General features: G+C 36.7%; 1 long non-coding RNA gene across 1 annotated transcript in view; it reads right to left on the reverse strand.

The window, feature by feature from the left end:
• LOC139941411 (uncharacterized) overlaps window positions 1-14,658 on the reverse strand; it is a 50,750-nt gene extending 36,092 nt beyond the window's left edge. Inside the window, exons 1-2 of the long non-coding RNA XR_011786602.1 lie at window positions 14,428-14,658; window positions 7,346-7,400 (exon numbers count right to left, since the gene is read on the reverse strand). This is a non-coding gene — a long non-coding RNA (uncharacterized lncRNA). The remainder of the gene's footprint in view (window positions 1-7,345; window positions 7,401-14,427) is intronic.
• Window positions 14,659-15,459: the final 801 nt, after the last annotated feature.

Consider the following 15,459-nt stretch of genomic DNA (forward strand, 5'->3'; position numbering starts at 1 on the left):
GGTAGTCCTTTTTGTATAAGACACAATCCAATATTTGATTACGGTATTAAAATACAATATGTGTTTACATCAAATCCACCAAGGGCAATGGCTTCTGTTGCTCTAGTCTTGGCCCTATACCACAGCATTTATGGGTGTTTTTAGAAGTTTAAGTATTTGAATATTAAGCATGCCCTGGTTAAAAAAAAAAATTAAAGTTCTCCTTACTGCAAGAGAATTTCCACAGTAGTTTTGCCCTACATCGGAAGTGACAAGAGCAATAATAGTCTGTTATTTACAGGATATCGCAAGCCCTTTAACATGACATCATGTCACAAGGAGATCTCAATACCTGTCATACTGACTCTGCCCTTCAAAAGAACCTTCTCCAAAACTGGTCAAGAAAAGTAGCCTCCCAAGAAGTCAAGACTGTGTGTTCTCGTTACACACAATAGCAGTATGGTCCTGCAAGGGATTAGCTCAGAGTGTGAAGGGGTCAAGTTGGCTAGACGTGCCTGCGGGCGGCAGAGAAAGAAAGCCTTGTTGAGAAACAAGAGCTTATAGTGGATTGTAGGGATGGTAGGGATTAGGATATTCGTATTAATCATGATTTGATTTTAACAGAAGACCTGTGATGTGAAGAACACGTGACATATCATAACAATGTTATCATCAATAACAAATTCTTGGAATCTTCTATTCAAGAGGCTCGATAGAAATATATTCCGTAATAGTTTACATACAGCTCGTCTATTCTAATTGTTAATAGATGCAAGGAACAAGACAACATGGACTTGGTCTTGATAAAGTCTGTACAAAACAAGAACAGGGCCCAATTTCATAATAATAATATAATAATAATATTGAAGTCTTATATAGCACACGTATCTACCAAACAAGGTACTCAAGGCGCTGAGTATAATACAAACTTTCAGAAAGATAGGTTATTGCAGTGATGAATTCTGAGACCCAATTATTTAGCACCTTATAAGGGTTTACAAGGTGCTACGGCGCATTAAGCAGCCAAAACCAGGAACATCAGGGCGAACCCCTTCTCTTTTCGATAAGTGCACTGGGTTCTTTTACATGCGTTACACAACACATGGGACCAACGGCTTTACGTCCCATCCGAAGGACGTAAAGGATCATAAGCAAAGGATCAGCGCTTACATCAAGCGTATTTCACGGGTTAGCAGGGATTTTTGGCTTGAGCGTAAGTATCCGCCCGTTTTACTAGGCACTTGCCTTGCACGCAGAGAAAAGTGATTGTAAGCGCACTATTCGAAGGCAGGCAGAGCATGAATTTGGGCCCTGGTTATGAACCTTGTTTTTTCTCGAGGTGCTGAAATTAATTGATAAAGTGTTTCCAGTCAAGTGTACATTTGCTTTTAGACCTGTAGTCTTTTAAGGGATGAATATCCCTGTCAATGCACGAGAGCACTTTCACATCGATACAAACATTTAAGTTGTCAAAAATAAAAAAGTATTTATGATACCCTGGACTCAAAAGAAAGCTTTGATATTTCCTGAGGAAGTACTGAACTAAAAACCCTGTCCACATCAGTAAATCTTGTTCAATAAACTTAAAGATACACTATTCTCACTGGTTTCATTGTGTTTCCCTCAGAATTTCACTGTTTCCAGTTTTCTTGTCAACTTACACTGAAACTTACAATAAATTGACCTGAAAAAATGTGTTTTGTTATATTAAAAATAAAAGAATGTTTTAGGGGTATATTCTCTGCCGGCCTGCATGCACGTGTATTACGCTCCCATTTTATCCTCAATGATACAAACACGTAGCTCAATTATCAAGCAAAGCACTTTCCAAAAGGATTTAATACCAAACTCATCAACACAGAGGGCTTGCAGGAGATCTATAATGATTGATGCTACTGTCATGTTCTATGAGCTACCACCAGATTACACTCCTGAATGTTGGGAAGAAGAGGAGGCCGGCTTGCGTTTGGAGGTAGTGTACATACGCTCACTTGATGCTCTCCCCAAGGTTGCATTAAATAAGATTAAGAGTGATAACTCAGGCGATGGTGTTGTCGACGCACAAAAGCAGCACAATATCTGCTTGAGAAATGTCACTGTACTATCCCGGCTCAACAGTATTAATCCTTGGAGCTGAAATGTTTCAATTTACGCACCCAGAGTAAGCACTGATACTGAAGGTACTAAGAGGGGAGATAATGTACCCCATTAAAGGCAGTGGACACTATTGGTAATTACTCAAAATAATTATCATCATAAAACCTTTCGTAATTACTAGTAATGGGGAGAGGTTGATAGTATAAAACATTGTGAGAAACAGCTCCCTCTGAAGTTCCATAGTTTTTGAGAAAGAAGTATTTTTCCACGAATTTGATTTTGAGGTCTCGAAATCAAGCATCAGAAAGCACACAACTTCGTTGAAGACCAAGAGGCAAGGAGCCAGACAGACCACCTTCACTGTTTGGGTTGCCAAGAATGTTAGAACTTGTCGCTACTCCGCTACCTAGCGGACCAAGACCTTGACTCATACCCAGATGTTTGTTAACCTTGCAACACAATACCTGGCAAAGACAACAGATATTTGTGTTCTCAACCTTGAGGGGGTGGTGGGGGCAACAGGGGTGCATTCATAGAAGCCCTGAAGGGGGCATTTGGATCTAATTATCATCTCACACAACACTTCTATTAATAGTGTAACACTACAAAATGTTAGTGTTCACACTCTCCATATAGTCAAGTGCATTTGCTGATTACAGCACATAATTTATTAGTAGATTTGTATATAGTATAGATCAAAATAATTTCTATCATGTACAATGTTCAATACAAGTTCTCAAAAGAAAGAACTTAAACTACCAGTAGACACACACACACACACACACGCACACTATTACCGCAAACCAAATATGAACAATATTCACTCCCTCTTAAAACATTACTGCAAAGAAATATCCGATGATAAAGGCAACACAATTGGTATAACAAAGTGATTTAAACTCTACCTACTAGCTAGTGAAAACAAAAAGACGTGTATGGAAATCCTGACAAATGCAAGATGATGATTTGTCTTTTCAAAAAGTTATAGAAAACATGCAATCTATTGGACCCAAACACTTTCAAAAGTTTTTTTGTTATTAAGAAAAAAACACCACAAAACAAAGAAATGATGGCATTTCCATCTCCTTCACATGAGGTATCTTCAGTTTAAATAGTTTAACAGTACAGTTCTGACCCGAATGGTAGGGCCTATCTTCCCACCAGCATTCATATTGGACAGCTCCAATGCCACTACCAATTAGGGCATACCTCACCTGTCACACCACTGTCCCAAATCAAAACATGGTGTGTGGACTTGACCATGGTGAAGGGACAAAAAAAATGTAATGGTCAGATGTGGTAAGGTAACATTATCTCATATCAACAGCCCTCGGTGTCTGTCAAGAACTAGTTGCTGCATGGTTATTAAGCCAGGGTCCGTGACAGAACAGCTAAAGTAGACTTGAACCAATCAAAATACATCTATTTTCAGTGGAGTCTACCATTTCTCGGAGAGGGGGTTACACCTATGCCAAGAGGAGAGCTCTAGTTTTACTCACCCACAAATTTTCAGAGTGATTAAAGAGCTAGCAACGCCCAGTATAGTTATGAGGCTATTTCAATCATCTAGATTCCTAAAGCTTTCTTGAGAATATTTTAGAAAGTTTTTTTTTCCCCCAGAAAATACAAGAGATACAATGCCAATGGAAACATGTTTACGGTAGTGGGGTTATCACATTTTCTTTGGGACTTGGCACAAATCATTTAATTTCAGGAGCTTTTTCTTGATATGCAATACAAAATTTAAACATCTTTCACCTGAGTACAAATTGTACAATTTTTATCATGGCCTTCCTGTTCATTGCCAACAATTGTTTTCTCTCTCAAACTTCTTTAAAGGCTGAACAATTTTCAGCACAACTTCTTATTATTCTTTTACTTTTATAGGGCATTGTTCAAAAAGGTTAATCCGCAAAATTCTCAGACCTCAAGTATTGGACCCCGCGAAGCATTACAAGCATTTCCCACAACACGTAGGTTGGACCTCCCTCATCCTCCACCCAAATGAAATTACGGAAAAATGTGCCAGGCACAAAACAACAAATCGCCGCGGCCAGTTAGCACCTCTTAGAACATGCCGAGAAACATGCTATTTTCTTACAGCTCGCTAACTCCGCTGGTATGTCTGCACCTGTCGTACATAGGAAATTCCACCTTCCACGCCCTTATTTGTCCCTATTTGTGCCAGGTACCCCCCGGGGAGTATCACCCCAGTTGTCACACCTCCTGTCACTCCCCTGTCACTGTGAGATCTCACACATGAGTATTTGCAGGCAGATTATTCCAAACATTGTTACAGGGCTAATTTTTTTGTTTTTCAGCGGTAAGAGAAACCAAATTTTTGGTGGATGATGACTCTGGAAAGTCTTGTTAAGATACCGTAATTGAATTACTTTCATTAGATGCGGTAGATTAAGTTTGTTTAGGTCGCTCATTGGGCTTTTGTTGTTGACCTTGTCCTCAAAGTACAAGGTGAAAATCCTGTGACAACTTTTTCTTTCCAATATTTCAGTGATAGTTTTGAATTTACAATATAAAATAGCCGTATAGTTGTAAGAGTGGACATAAATATTTTAAATATTATATGGATTTTAATCAGATACACTAAAACTAGCGAACATTTATTGTTCGAAAAAACAAAAAAAACGAATGAAACACAATTTGAATTAAAAAAAATTGCAGACCTTTCATACAGCCTTTCACTGTTGACATTTATGCTTTAAAAAGAAACATGAAAAACACGAACTGTTTTCCTGAATTTGAAACAGATTTCTTTGACTAAAAAGGATTTGACCTGGTTTTGCATGACTTAAAAACTGGAAGAAAATTTGCTGCGACCTGCATCCCCTCCACCTTTCAAGTTCGACTATATTGATACACAACAGCAATTTAACTGGGGTCCCTTGCTGTATTTAAGCATGGTTGTAAAATGTAGCAATGTTTGACAAGATTTTGCAAGAGAAATTGGACAATAGAAAAAAAATGGTTGTCCTTTCACACGAGGTACATGTTGTAAAATGTTACAACCATGCTACAACTTAGCAAAGGACCCTTGCTAAATTGCTCCCGTGTGAAAAGGGCTTATGCATGCGGCACCAAAACTGAACTGTGACACCTTACCACAAATATGCCACTGAAACCACTCCTCCAAAATATCTCTGCTAATCCCCTAATCTGGATTTAAAAGCCTGAGGATAGGCTAATCCAGAATTAGTCCCCTGCTAGGCTGAATCTGGTGAAGGGATTGAGTCTTTCATCAGCACTGTTGGATAGACCTAGTTTTCATTCTGTCATTCTGTCTTTTTTTCCTTCTTTTATTCTAACAGCCGCTAGCCTATGACGGTAACGTCGTGTTAACTTTCATCAGCCCTTACTTGTCTGAATTTAATGCTCGAAATAAAAATATAAGTGACTTTCGATATGTCGTTTATACATATTTACTAAATATATTGAGAAAAGCTGCTTGAATTTTGCTTGTAAGTTTAAAATATTGTGTTAAAGTCATAACCAGCTGTTGGCTGAAACAATAATGTTTGGTTGAACAAAAAAGAAGGATATTCTGTTATAAACTATGTAGAAGCCAAGATTTTTTGTTATAATTTGTTCAGTTTTGAAAAAAATAAGCAGGTTACTAACATTGTGACTAGATGAACATTCAGAGTGAATGATCTTAAATGCACGAGAAGCACTAATTGTACCACAATAATCTTCATAAAGTTGACCTCACAAAAAGTCCTATTTAAAAATGAATTCTTCTTGACAAACGGAAGATTCTTCCACGTCTGTGAAATAAAATAATAAAGTGAACTCTTGCGACCCTTCGGAGGTGAACATTCCAGATCAAAGCTGACACATTAACAAATGAGCCCTGTCACTCAGCTGCTAATGTTACATGTTCGTGTCACGAACATGGTGTGGTGAAGTTATGTCAGGGAAACATCATCCGCCCGACCCCTGACCCCTATGATGAAATCATATCTGCTTATATGACAGCTATTGGGGTTAATCAATAGCGCAGTCTCCTATATACAACATAGATATATCATTTGTCATGTTGTTGAAACAACACACCATGTTTCACAAGTCGTAGCTGTGGCAATAAATTAATCATGAAAGGGGCAACCCTTAAGACAAATTCTCCTGTCTAACTTATTTTCTTGGAGTTACAAGTCATATAAAGTGCCCAATTTCATGGCTTACCGCGGAATTCTGTGCTTAAATGGATCATGCACTAACATAGCTTCGGTAAGCAGAGAATACTTTGGTAAGCAGAGCCATACAATTGGGCCCAGGGCACAATTTCATAGAGCTGCTAAGCACGAAAATTTGCTTAGCATGAAATTTCTTCCTTGATAAAAAACAGAATTACCAACCAAAATATCCATTTGTTGCATTTTGCTTTTTGTTGTTTGCTTATCCTGAAAATCACATGGAAATTGGGTTGGTAATCCTGTTTTTATCAAGGCAACAATTTCATGCTAAGCAAATTTTTGTGCTTAGCAGCTCTATGAAATTGGGCCCAGATCAGTTTGTTAAATTGGCTGTCCCTACATACCGGTACATTTTAATACTGCAGGGAACTTATAATATTACTACATGGTGTAATTAGCCTACTGCTTCAAAGTGCTTATACCGCTCGAAGTCTGATTATACCCTTTTAACACCTTTGTAGACGGCGCAGCCTGAGTGGAATATCGAATACACTTGAGCCAAACAATTTGCGGTACGACCCGACACAATATATTCCCCCAGGGCCAAAATAAAATGAAATAAAAATAAGATATTCATATCGAAAGTTGAAATCTAAACATTTGTAGCATTCCACTTCATGGAATTAAAGAGACGGTAATAACCTTAATTTCAACCCTATGGAATAAGTAAAAAATATTAAGGAATGTGAGTGACAGTTAAGATAGTGTAAACCAAGTATTTTGGGTTAGGCCTAGACCTATTCCTAAGAGTGGATGTATGACTTGAGCTAGTTATACAAATAATGTGATTGAAAAGATGTTGTAAGCCAAATGTTTTGGACAAAGAGTGCATCTACAACTTGCAGTGTCATAACAAGACATTTTCATTTTGGGGAAGCAATGCGCCCTGGGGATCAAACTTTGAGTAAGTTTTAAGATACCGGCTCAATGTACAGGAACCCAGTTATTCTAAGGTTGGATAAAAAATGCTTCTCTCAGTGGCAAACCTCTAATTTGAGATTTCTTATCATCCAAAAGTGACATCTTTTTGTGAATCAGTCATAGGTTTTACTACTTACCGTCATTGCAGATCTCCAGTCTGCTCCAAAGGAATGGCTTTTGTTACAATTCTTCCTGCAAGATAAATGCACAAAAATTAAGAAGAAATAAAATGAGACCAAGTAGATTACTTGCTCCTCAAAAATTCAAGTTTGGGTTTGAATTGAAAGAAAAATTGAGTGAAGTGAGACTTGAACCAATGACCTCCGGATTAACAAACCGGCGCTGTACCTAAATTAAAGTTGTCAGAAACTGGAGTCCAATATTAGAATGTAATTAATTATTAGACCAAAACGGATTCAGATTTACTGTATAACTAATTTTCATCAAAATACTTAGATTTTACTGCTTTACTTTACATCTGAAGTGGCTTATATGACCCCCCTGCACACAAAGAATAAGATACTTTCCCACGCTAGGTGGCAGCAGACTTACCGGGTAAATTTCCATTGTTTACGTAGTTCTGAACATACGCTTAATTCTGAGAACAATGGCTTTACCCAGTAAGTCTGCTGCCACCTATCGTCCCAGAAAGTCTCCTATTGTATCAGCAAGGTCCCTTTAAAACACTCCTTTCAGATGACTGATTAAAAAACCCTCTTGAAGATGCATTAGTGCCAAATCCTATTTTGTCTCTTTTTTAAATGATTTTTTCCTTTTTCCATAAACACTGGGTTAGTCCCCCCCTGGGGGCATTTGCCCTCTCAGGAAATGCCCTATTGATTTGAATACTTCCTGACACACTTCACATCTAAGGCCAAATATAAAAAAATATACCAGCTGATAGTCCTGTCTCTCCTCCTTTTTAAAGGCTGCATCCTTTTTTAAAACTTTTTATTTTACCATTCTTTTTTTAAAAGACAAATGTTTTCATTAAACTTACTAATCTTTGAAGAACTACATTAAGTAAGTGGTGACTTTAAAACTGAAGAATTGGTGGCCAGTTTAAATTAAAATGCTTAGCGGCCACCTTTAAAATAAAATTAAAATAAAAAGGTCCTCATCCTCCTCTTTTTGGAAAAACCTGGACGATCAACTGGTATTCTTTTTTACTTGGCCTAAATATCACCTGGACAGTGTACAGGCTAGGCCTACATGTCATGCATGTATTGAATAACTACAGCACTGACAGCAAGCATCCAGCTACTGAGTGAGAGGGTGTTTTTAATGGTACAAACAAACAAGGTAATCACCAAATTAGTGTCTCTCCACCAATGACAGTTCCCCTATCACAGTTTATGTCTGTCTGTTCCCCTTATAAACACCAAGCTTTCAGGATAACCAGCTTCAATTACCTCATCAGTAATGTCAGGTAGAGTATGTCAGTCAAAGCATGGTCAAAGGCTCTTCAGCATGCGCTGACAATGCGTGTAAAGCAGAAATTATGAAAACAAACATGCATTTTTTAAAAGGGGAAGAAGCATGTTCAGAATGGTGGGCTTTCAGTGTGTACTGCCACCTGATGACAAGACAAAGAGAGTATCTTAAAGCCATTGGACACTTTCGGTAAACAGTATTGTCCAAGGCCCACACTTCCTGTATCACAACTTATATGTAAAATAATAAACCTGTGAAAATTTAGGCTCAATCGGTCATCGGAGTCGGGAGAAAATAACGGGAAAACCCACCCTTGTTTCTGCACGTTTTGCCATGTCATGACATGTGTTTAAAATAAATTCGTAATTCTCACTAGATCGAGAATTTATATTGTTTTAATTATTTCTCAAAAAGTAAAGCATTTCATGGAACAATATTTCAAGAGAAGTCTTTCACCATTACCTTCTGTAAACCCTGTAAACTATTTGTAAAGCTGTGAACTTTTTTTTTTTCCTGTACCGAAAGTGTAGTGTCGTGGAGTTATTTGGAAAAAAAAAGTGTCACCACTCGGGGTAGTTTGGGCAGTGATATCTGCATTTTTGTTCATATTGCATAATTTCATTTTTTTTTAAAGGTGAAAAAATAAACATGATGGGAAACACATGAAAACCAAAATCAGAGGATATGAGTTGCATTGCAAATGGAAACATGCTTTGGTATGGCTGATTAATTGCTTCTAAACTATGTTTATAAAAAAACTGGCCATAAATGTGCAAATCTTAAATGTCAACAAACATGAACATAATATAACCAGCAAACAGATTGGTCATCCATCCATAAAAACAATAATAAAAAAAGCTAATAAAAAACTTTATCTTTCACTCTGTATATTTTGTTACAGATATTTTTTTAAAGATTTACCCACTTATAATTGTAAAGTAAAACCAAATATTTAAAATCTAACCGCTTTTTAAATATTTTCAAATATAACAAATGTAATCATTCACACTGAAAAAAAGGAGGAAAAAAACAATAAAAACGTTCACCTACACTAGTTTGTGTATGCAGACACTGGCACTAAGTTCATTACATTATGCTGCATTCTGTCTGGCTTAGGCTAGGCCTAGTCACAAGTGCACATGCTAGCTCTTCATGATGTGAAAATAGGTTTTTCATAAGGTGTACTTTATTAAAATACAATTCCACCCACATCATCCACACACAAGGCTTCTGAATTATGCTTCTCTGACCAGCATTGGGGTAGGTTTCCCTTTAAGCATTCCCCTACCCCACCACCTCCACCAATGCTAAGTAAGTAAGTCTGTGATTGAAAAAAAGAAAGAAAACAAAACGCACAAAAAGTAAGAACTGAAAATTGAAAAGTGGAGTCTGCATTGTAACAGCAATCATCAAGTCCAGTAATCGACCTCACCAAAAATGAACATGACAAGTGTTTTCCCAAGTTCTTGGCATTAGCTCTAAACTAGAGCTTCAAAACAATAGGAGTTGACAGACAGCCTTAATGGGGGGTAACTGACCTTATTCAGGTGATGAGAATGACCCCAGTGACCCTATCTGACCTTATCTTGCCCAGTACCTATCAGGAAAAATACCTTAAAGGCACTGGACACTATTAGTAATTACTCAAAACAACCAGTAGCAATTTACTTGGAAACTTACTTGGAGTGCTGTTGACAGTATATAAAACATTGTGAGAAATGGCTCCCTCTGAAGTAACATAATTTTTGAGTAATTTCTCACTCAAATATTATAAGACTTCAAGCCTTTTATTATGCATTTGACAGCACACGAGGGTATTTTTCTGTCATTATTCTCTTGCAACCTTGATGACCAATTGAGTCAAATTGTTCACAGATTTGTTATTTCATACATATGTTTGGATACACCAAATTGAGACAAATGGTCCCATGACAATTACCAAAGGTGTGCAGTGCCTTTAAGGCTCTTTGCTGTTATACAGGGACAGTTCTGGAGCACTTCATTCCTGAACATGTTTACCTCTGATTGCCAAAAACTTGACTCTGGCACAGTTGTCAAGATAACACTTCCTGGGGACAAGACCATGCACTTTCTAGTCCTAGTTTTTAACGCTTGTTTGACATACTTTTGTGATGGTTTGATATTTTTCTTTTTACTTGTGAGACCCCATTCTTCATAATCTATCTCTCTGATATTTTGTATAGTAATATACCAAGGCAAATTATAGATCTAACTGGAAATACTTTTTATTCAGCCCTATACCCCTCACACAGATCATTTTGTCATCGCTTAAACTGCCACAACGCTCCAAATATAGGAGTCCTATATGGATAATTCTAGGCCACTTTTGACTGGCACCCCGAACAAAGATATTAGGGCTAGATAAAAGTAAAAGCTTAGTAAAAGCGTCGGCATATTTTCCAGAGGTCACAAGACCTGCTCGAGTAAATTTTCTTTGTTAAACCAAAATTTGTTTTCAATTATCCTCTAAAACACAAGGTTGTTTTAAGTTTTAAATCAAAAGTCAAATTCTCATCACACCAGCAGTCTATCTTACTTTTAAAAGCATTAAAGCAACAATTGTATTAACAAAACTGCAAGTGTTTCTTTTATTTTTTTTAAAGGTTTCATACCATGCCTCTCGTCTGGTGAGACAAGTCCTTCACATCACCAGGTATATTATATCCCTTACCAATAACCAATGAACAACTTGTCCCTGAACAATTCTGACACAATATTATCATAATCCCCAACAACTGGATAGAAAAACTGTATACATCAGTCTAGGTCATTACCCTGAGGCGCAAAGTAAGCCTTGCCTAATTGGCACCGTAACAAGCAAATGTACAAGATGGATAAATACAAAGGTTCAATAGCCACAAAGGAAGGCAATTCACTCAACCTGAATACAACTTGCTTTAAGAATGTTTTACCTGAAGATGTAGTAATTGGGTTTTCGCTTACAGTTTGAGATTGTGTTTAGCAAACATTGAAAGAAGCAGTTAACATTATTGTAAATACCAAGGCCATGTCACACAAGTCAATTTACAGGCAACCAGTTCCAGACAATCTCTAATAAGAAAATAAATCCACATTTCAGTTTACTCATTATCTTGTTGGGGTTTGTGAGTTACAGCTAGAAGAAAATTACTTTTACTGAGGTTTTCCTTTTGCAGATGAGCTGGTCGACTCCAATTTGCCTGAAAAAGTTGTTGTAAGTGACCTTGCAGGCATCAAAATAACAGGCACCCACATCAATTGCTGTGGTACACTTTGAAAAGTTCCAAAACAAATTTACATTTCCTCACAGAAGTGCCCCATACTAAAGGGAAATTGCTGTGCCCCTTCAAGAGCGAAGTTCCAGGCCTGTACAGAATAACAAACCCTCACTAAAAAAATCTAGTTTTAGCTTGGCTCTCTCTCTGTCATATATGGGACAACACAGAACCTATAAACTACTTGTTTTGCACATGTCCCCTTTCAAGGAAAACAACCCAAATGTAACTTTGTAGACAAGAGAGGGCGCTATCCCCTTTACATAGTTACCTTTTTAGTTTGACCAGAGATTTACTTCTGTAAAAGCCTCAATGATAAAAGTCTAATAATCCTGCAAATAAAAAGCTCACAATAGTCAAGCAGGTTCAAACACGGGGTGAAAACTTGCCAGAAATCAACAATTGAAAGAAACCAAGATTTTTCGGGGAAAAAAGGGAAACCCATTTTTAAGGAATTCTACTTCTTGACAATTAACTTCTCTCAGGGCCCAAAAAATTTATGTTGCAGATTGTTTGTAAAGTTACTAGTCATTTCTTTATCCATCTGTTCAGAATGAGACCTACAATTTCTTACCAAAGCTACTAGAATGTACGGCCAGGAACCAAACATGTTTTTCACAAAGTGACAATGAAGAACATATTGGTGCAAGCCACAGCTTTCATATCACCCATGAAATCCAACTTACCGGTAAATGTACACCAGTGGCCAATAGATGGCGCTATTGCATCTTCACAGACCAACAAAATCAATTGCACCTTCTATTATTACAAAAAGGGAAGTGATTTTCTCAACTAAGAAATTAATACACTCTCTATTTTTCTAACATAACTACAAAACACATGTGAGCCAAAGCAGAATTCTTTGCTTTTATAAAGCTTCATACAAGCAAATATAAAAACCTAGTCAGTTTATTTGTATAATTTTGTTTGGGGTTTCCACTCAATTCCAACACTGCCAAATCAAAGTTTGTCAGAGTGAATGAATATTTTTACTTTAAAATGCAAAATGGCTATGACGCCCACACTGTACAAAACGTGACTTGAGCAAGTTATCACTTTAAAGGAAGAGGTTTTTTAAGGATTTTTGATCCTTAATGCTTTCAGATTTCAATGCCAATGTCAGTGCTAGTCAGTAAAATTAGAATTGTGGAACACAGGTTATTGTAAATTATATCTCGAACAAAACTTCTTACTTTTTATAATAGTTATTACTTTCATGAAGTGTCATACTTGGATGAAAGTGTCAAGTGATAATATGCTTGGTGTGTTTACTGATAAGTGACAACTAAAGATGTTTACTAAAGGGTAAAAGGATAGTCTATGTTAAAAAATGTAACCTGTGAAATTAAATAACCACTTTTTATTTTATCTAAACATCTCCTCTACTAGTTTGTATTAGGCCCTGTAGAAAACTAATGATGTTGGAGGCCTTTGATCTAAAACATCTGGTTCATTTGAGGCATTACTTTGTTCTTCAGTGTATGGATTATATTATGAAGCCATTCTATATTTACAAATCTAAATTTGGGGTTGGTGGATCGAAACAATTTCAAACAATAAATAAACAAATAAATTTGTCCATACAAATTTGCTAGTGGCCTCTAACAAAGTAACTCACTGATTTTCAGGATCAGGTTGGCTTGTTGGTCTTGCCCTGCCTTTCACCTCAGTGAACCCTGGCTCAAATCCCACTTTTGCAGGGACTTGTGGATTGGGTTTTCAATTTTTACCTGGTTTCATGGGTTTCCCTATCTGGGGGTTTCCCTCCCACAACTATTGACCTTTGCTATTATGATTTTCTCTATCTTTAGGACTACAGATTACAGGGCTTCTGAGTTGCTTTTAGGATCTCTTGGATTCATTACTAGAAAGATTTAAAATAAACAAATAATAAAACAACAAAGGCGTACAAATGTAATGTTAAAAAAACAAAAAAACAAAAAACAAAGGTTAAAACCACAGAAGAAAGAACATTAATTGTGTAAACATTTGTATTTGAGAATATTACTTAAACTAGAAGCTGAATTCACAAAAAAGAACACCCCAAACAAATCAAGAGCATAAATCAACATTAAAGAAAATCCATAAACAAAATTAGATACTTGATTCAAAAATAAGTTTAAAAAAAGCAAAAAGTAAAACAGAAAGAATAATAAAAATGCAAAAAAAAAAAAAAACCCACAGCCAGCACAGAAATTTTATAACTTAATCACAGTGTTAATTAAAAACACATGGTACGTTTTGTGAAAACATAAACAAGACTAAGGTAAATAAATTTAAAACAAAAACATAACCCTTGAAGCTACATTAATATATGTCAAGCCACCTGTTCACACTTGTTTTCATATACTCATAAATTCTGCAAATTACTAATGTTAAAGGCGAGTGAGCCGACACAATAACGAACTGATAACCACCTGCATCTACTACAGCCATCAGGGTGTTAAACCACCCTCTAATGTATACAAAACTAACAACTAATTTCACGCAAATCAAAGAAAAAGTCATACCTGTTAATTGTTCTGCATTCGGTGTTCTTTCCCCACTTAAAACCTGTCAAGCCCACCAATGTTTTTCTCAGGTTGTCTGAATGTAGATGAGATGATTATACCTTGGTGCAACGTTGTGTTCCCAGTGTCATTGGAGCTTTACCGATTGTGTGTACACATGTGTAGCGTGACAATGTATGACGCATGCTTAATGCCCAGATGGCGATAGCGCTGCCGACTGGAGATACGGTGTGACACCTCCTCACACGCTCACTTCACGGCAATGATGATGAAAATGAACTTCTTTTTCGGAGCGTACGCTGCTGCTGCCTCCGGGGTATACACGCTTCACACATCCTCTTCAACTCAGGGAGGATGTTAAAGGAACTATGTAGGAATTGTTTTCACTCTGTGGGTGGCAGTCTGTACTTTTCTCAAAGTCTGCAGGAAAGAAAGGGGAAAATTAGAACTTTGAGTAAATATTTTTTGTCTTGCAACGATTGGAGGCTTCATTGTTAATGATTTTGTATTTTGAGAAATGAAATAGATGATCAACCATTCACAAAATACTGCTAAAGATTGTTTGAGTAGTTTTTTTTTTAAACAAAGTTGAAATGAAAAAAGGATGGCAGATAGATCATATTCATTTCTTTAACTTGTGGTCACTTTGTGTTTGTTCTCAGAAAGTTTCAAAAACACTTGTTAGCATGACATCACCAAAATCAAAGTGACAAGGTATTTTTAATTAGTACATTGCAGCTCTATACTACTTTTTCTAATTAAAAGAACCCAAAGAACACAATTTGTGGAATTCTGTATTTTGTTTTTATGTTGACTTTGTCATTGATTAATTTTAATAGGTGGAAATAATATTAACATTGGAACAACATTATTGTTATTAACCTCATCTATCAGCCAACTATTTAGGCAGACACTAAACGATCACGACGCAAAGAGAACGCATTGTATTGGTTGATTTGCTCCACGCAGAATACGCACACGCTCATTCAACCAATGGACTGCGTTCTCTTTGCGTCGTTATCGTTCTTGTTA

Source organism: Asterias amurensis, chromosome 9 (assembly GCF_032118995.1).
Source record: "Asterias amurensis chromosome 9, ASM3211899v1".
In the NCBI taxonomy this organism is placed as follows: Eukaryota; Metazoa; Echinodermata; class Asteroidea; order Forcipulatida; family Asteriidae; genus Asterias; species Asterias amurensis.